Raw genomic sequence first — 5933 nt, forward strand, 5'->3', positions numbered from 1 at the left:
GCTTAGGTAAGAAACTTCTTGGGCTCTTTCCTTTGAGTCTAACTGATTCCCTTTTTTCCTTTTGCAGCCCAAATCATGATGCGAGCACGGGTGGCCGGCTATAGTAAGCTGAAAGATGCCGAGGTTGAGGTGGTCGTTGCAAAGGAGTTGGCGAGCCTCGGCTTAGAGCCTGCCGACTCCCACGAGGGCACACCTACAGGGGAGGCACCCGCTGTGGTCGAAGGTACCACCGACTAAATGGTCGGTATTGAAGCGGCTGGTGACCCGCTCCCAACACCTGAAGCACAGCCCGCCGCTCGGACCAGAGGCTCCGAGTCTTCCGGTGATGAAGTGCCACTTACTATGTGCAAGAGGCGCCACACGGGCAATCCACCCCGCTCTACCACCTCGGCGGTGGGGGTCGTCGAGAGGGTCAACACCTCTTCTCGCGTGACCCTCCTTGCAACGGTGGAGGTTACTACATCCCACCGGACCTCGTCTTTGGTCGAGCTGCCACCAGAGACCCTTGCTGCCCACCGGTCGCATCTCTATCGCCGACCCAACGGAGACCATTGCAGTCCAGGATCGATCCTGTGTCTGCTGCCACTCCTTCTGATCCGGTGGCCTCCTCCTTGTATGACCCGAGCGGCCGGCGATCCGTGATGGCGGTCCTCAACCTTCCAACAGAGGACTACCTCGAGCAGTGCACCCATCCGAATATCCCCGAGCACAAGATTCTAATCCGCGAGCCACTTTTCGGTATTTGGGAGGAAGCGAGGGCCCGAGCGACAACGATGTCACCAGGGGCACTTGGCAACAATCACCTGCAGATGTCCACTGGGGTACGTATTTCATCAATTAATAATTTACCTCCGATCGGTGCTTAACATTTGCCTGTTTATCTGCAGTACTAGGTGGGGAGCATGATCATGTGCCAGCGGCTCGCCTTCATGGAGGATGAGCTGAAGAAGCTCAAGATCTCGGGCGATGCATCTTCCTCCCAGGGGCCATCGGTCGCCGAGTTAAAGGCCGATCTGGAGAAGGCCCAGAAGCTTCTCGAGGCTGAGTAGAAGAAGTTCGCCGATCAAGAAGTCCGGCTGGGCCAGCTCGAGGCACAGGTGAAGACTTATGATAAAAAGATCAATTTGACCACGACAAGGAAGAAATGAGCCATCTCTGATCTAGAGTTAAAGAACTAGGAGGCTCAATGGCTCTCCTAGAAGCTCAAAGAAGCCGAGGACTACCTGATCACCATGCAGGACTATCGCATGGCTGGAGAAGCCTCTCTGAAGGGGCAGCTTAAAGATGCTGAGGACGCCCTGGAGGCCTCCCGCTTGGCTCTAGCGACCAACCAGGAAGCTGAGCCGGCTAGGCTCTTTTGGTGCAATCGACCTATGCTTGATCGGTATGATCATGGTTTTGATGTATGTGTTAAAGAGTTTAAGTTAGGCTTTCATATGTGTTTGGATCTTGCAGGAATTGGTGAAACACACATGAGAAGCTTGGTACAGCTAAGCTTGGGAAGCTCATCCTAGGGCTCAGATCCTTGAGTCGTTGAAGGATGGTGTGGAAGACATCCGAGGGACCGCCGAATGAGGAGCAACGGAGTGGAGCCGAGGGAAGCGGACTTCAAGGCAACATGAAGGATGACACAGAGAGGAGCCGCGGGCTCGGGTGCATCTGAGGGACGAAGGATGAGGAAGAGGACTTCAAGGGCGACTCCGGAGAGGATGAGTGTGTAACAAGGTGCAGTTCAGTCGGTTGCAACTTTTAGCAGTCAACTGCACTAGTCGACTGCATGTTTTAGCAGTCGACTGCACCAGTCGACTGCATGTTTTAGCAGTCGACTGCACCAGTCGACTGCATGTTTTAGTAGTTGACTGGCAATGAACAAAGTATTCTGTTCGCTCAGTCGGCAGCGACCAGTCGACTGCTAAAACTAGCAGTTGACTGGTAAATGATCGTTGGCCAACTGTTGGTGCTACGAAGTAGCCGTTGGCTATCTCTAACGGTAGCACCAGTTGACTGATGGTTTTGCCAGTCGACTGGTGCCGAGATGAGTTGATATGATGATCAACTCTCTCCTCTTATTTATAGGAAGCTTTAGGGCTTGAAGGAGGTTACTCATGCTTGTTGAATAACTCCTTGGCAATTGTCCAAAGCTTCCAAGCCATTCTCTTCCTCCTAATCTAAGTCTTCATCTTGTAAGAGGAAGAGAGCTTTGTGAGAGGTTGTACTCCACCGAGAAGGAGTAAGAGCTAGCCGGAGATTGCCAGGGATTGATCCACCGAAGGGTTAAGGGTTCGTCCATCTCAAGGACACACCGTGGAGTAGGAGCAAGCAATCTCCGAACCACGTAAAGAAATCGTGTTAGCATTTGTATTCTTATTTATATTCATTGTTTTAGTTTTCGTATTTCCGCTACACACTAACGTCTTGTAGAGAAGAAAGGAATTGGGGATGGCCTAGCTATTCAACCCCCCTTCAAGCCGGCCATTGATCCCTTACAAGTGGTATCAAAGCAAGGAAGCTCTTTAACGGACTAATCGCCGAGAAGAGCAATTCATCAAAATGGCCGGTTCAAGCATTCATCCACCCAAATTCGAAGGAGATTTCTTTTGGTAGAAAAAGAGAATGGAGGTATTCTTCGATACCAACTTTGACATTATGCTAATCATGAGAAGTGATCTTAAAGTGCCCAAGGATGACCGCAATGAGACAATCGACATAACAAGATGGACCAAGAGGCAAAAGGAAGAGCATTTAGCAAACTCCAAAGCAATGCATCACCTACTAAATGTTCTTCCCCAACAAGAAGTGACTAGGATTGGAAACTACACAAGTGCCAAGGACTTGTGGGAGAAACTAGTGGAGCTTCATGAAGGGACTTCAGAAGCAAAATTGGCGAACAGAGACCTTCTCCGATCTTAACTCAATAACATCAAGCTTGAGAAAGGAGAAAATGTATCAATGTTACACTCTAGAATTAAGGAAATTATTAATGGACTAACAAGTGTAGGTGAGACACTCTCAAATCGTGACATGATGATGAAAGCCTTCAATGCTTTCCCAAGAACCACAACTTGGAGCTCAATTGTAGATTCGTTCTACATCTCAAGGGATTTAGAGAAATCTTCTCAACAATGGAACTCCACGAAACTAGAGTTGGAGGGCTAGATGGAGAAGCCCATAGATCAAGAGGAGTAGCCCTTGTGGGAAACAAGGGAAAGGGTAAGAAGAAGATATCTTCATCCCCATCATCCTCCGACTCCGAAGAATCAAGCGCCTTAATGGATAGCGATCAAGAGGCGTATATGGTAAGGAAAATGAGAAGGGCATTTAAAAAGTTTTCAACTAACAAATCCCATGCTAGGAAAAGTTCAAGAATCAAAAGTAGAACAAGGAGGGTCATTTGCTATAATTGCCAAGGAGAAGGACACATAAGAGATAATTGTCCCCTCTTAAAGAAGAAGGAAGGAAGGAAGAAGGAGGAGAAAAAGATAAAATAAAAAGGGAAGAAAGTCAAAAATCTAAAAGCAACATGGGATGATCCATCGTCATCGGAGGAAGAAGAGCATCATGTGTCCCATTTTTCTCTAATGGGAATTGATGATGTAGCCTCCACCTCATCTGAACAAGAAGAAGGAAGGAGCTCAAGTGAAGATGAAGAAGGGAGCTCAAGTGAAGGGGGAAGTCAAACATCGGATTCGGATGTCTCGGTAAGTGAGGTATACAATCTTCTTCCTCATGTTTTAATTAAGATTATTAAAAGTACAAATGAGGATTTGTTCAAGGCAAAAAGGAAAAATAAAACCTTGAAGAATGGCATTTGCATGCTTAATGAAAAATTAGAATCCATGTGTTCTAAGGACAATGATACATGCTTCTTCTACAAGTTCAAATGATTCATGTTTAGAAGAGGAAAATAGGAAATTAAGGGAAAAGGTAGAATATCTTATCAATGCCTTTAGAAAATTTGAAATTGGATCCAAAACCCTAAACATGATAATTGGGAGCCAAAGGGCAAGTTTTAAGAAAAATGGGTTAGGATACAATGAACCTAACAATGAAAAGACCTACCATTGTCTACTTGCTAGGGGCAATCAAAAACCAAGACCATAGATAGAAAATGGATCCCCAAGAAATATTGATTAATCTAATTAGAAAGAATTTCTATTGGGTGCCAAAATCAATCCTCAAGGGTTAGAGGATTTTAGGTCAAGTCAACCATGGAAATCATAATTCAAATCCTTGAAAATGGTTGACTTGAGACCTTAAGGGGGAACACTTAGCCTTGATAGAAATTCATGATCAAAAGGGCTAAGTAGAGGTTACCTTTATCTCACAATGATTCGCATTATTTTCTAACCATAAATGTGAGATATTAGGATGATACAAATAATTCACATATGCTTATGGCATTTTGATGAGTTATGAAATGTATCAATTTTTAGTGATCATAAATCAACTATGGGAAAAGAAAATGTTTAATTAAAGGATATCTTGCTCATAGATCATAGTTAGACATTTCAAATATTTTGAAAATAATTCTATGTTTTATTTATAGTGAATAGTTATTTTGAAACATATAAATTCAAAACTAGGGTTTAATTTGATACAAACTTGAGTGATTTTCAAGGTATTTGAATTTTTATCAAAACTTCAAAAATATGATGAATTTTTCTGAAAACATATTTTTCCTAGATATAGTCCCTTAAAATAAATATGTCTTCAAAATTTCATGATTTTTTTAATTTTTTAGAATTTTTTATGCATTTCTGAAGTTGGCTTCTGAATGTTGAAAATTCGAATTGGTTTGTGCCGGTCGATTGTGACAGGTAGCAGTCGACTGGTAGCTCTTTTCCAGCACTGTCAAGAGCTGGTTTTGGGTCATTTTGAGTCCACATTGATACCTTGGTATGGGTCTATGTTTGGTACAACTTTTGATGGTGTCAAAGGGGGAGAAATGGGAAGGTTTAAGTTAGAAACCTAATTGTGTGCAAAACTTGAAAATTAAGGTTAAAGAGCAAATGTTAAGGTGCTAAGGGGGAGCTTGTGTATTATCCTTCATGTTTACATATTGCTTTTAATTTTCAATGTTATTATTTATGTCTAACTTAAACATATTGTCACACATCAAAAAGGGGAGATTGTTGGTGCAATCAACCTATGCTTGATCGGTATGATCATGGTTTTGATGTGTGTGCCAAAGAGTTTAAGTTAGACTTTCATATGTGTTTGATATGTGTATTTGGGTCTTGCAAGACTTGGTGAAACACACATGAGAAGCTTGGTGCAGCTAAGCTTGGGAAGCTCATCCTAGGGCTCAGATCCTTGAGTCGGTGAAGGATGGTGTGGAAGACATCAGAGTGACCGCCGGACGAGGAGCAACGGAGTGGAGCCGAGGGAAGCGAACTTCAAGGAAACGCGAAGGATGACATGGAGAGGAGCTGCGGGCTCGGGTATATCTGAGGGACGAAGGTCGAGGAAGAGGACTTCAAGGGTGACTCCGGAGAGGATAAGTGTGAATGTGTAACAAGGTGCAGTCTAGTCAGTTGCAACTTTTAGCAGTCAACTGCACCAGTCGACTGCATGTTTTAGCAGTTGACTGCACCAATCGACTACATGTTTTTGCAGTCGATTGGCAGCGAACAGAAGCATTCTGTTCGCTCAGTCGACAGCGACCAGTCGACTACTAAAACTAACAGTCGACTGGTAAATGATCGTTGGCCAACCGTTAGTGCTACGAAGTAGCCGTTGGCTATCTCTAACGGTAGTACCAGTCGACTGATGGTTTTGCTAATCGACAGGTGCCGAGATGAGTTGATATGATGATCAACTCTCTCCTCTTATTTATAGGAAGCTTTGGGGCTTGAAGGAGGTTACTCATGCTTGTTGAATAACTCCTTAGCAATTGTCTAAAGCTTCCAAGCCATTCTCTTCCTCCTAATCTA

This window comes from Zingiber officinale, chromosome 8B (genome assembly GCF_018446385.1).
Source record: "Zingiber officinale cultivar Zhangliang chromosome 8B, Zo_v1.1, whole genome shotgun sequence".
In the NCBI taxonomy this organism is placed as follows: domain Eukaryota; kingdom Viridiplantae; phylum Streptophyta; class Magnoliopsida; order Zingiberales; family Zingiberaceae; genus Zingiber; species Zingiber officinale.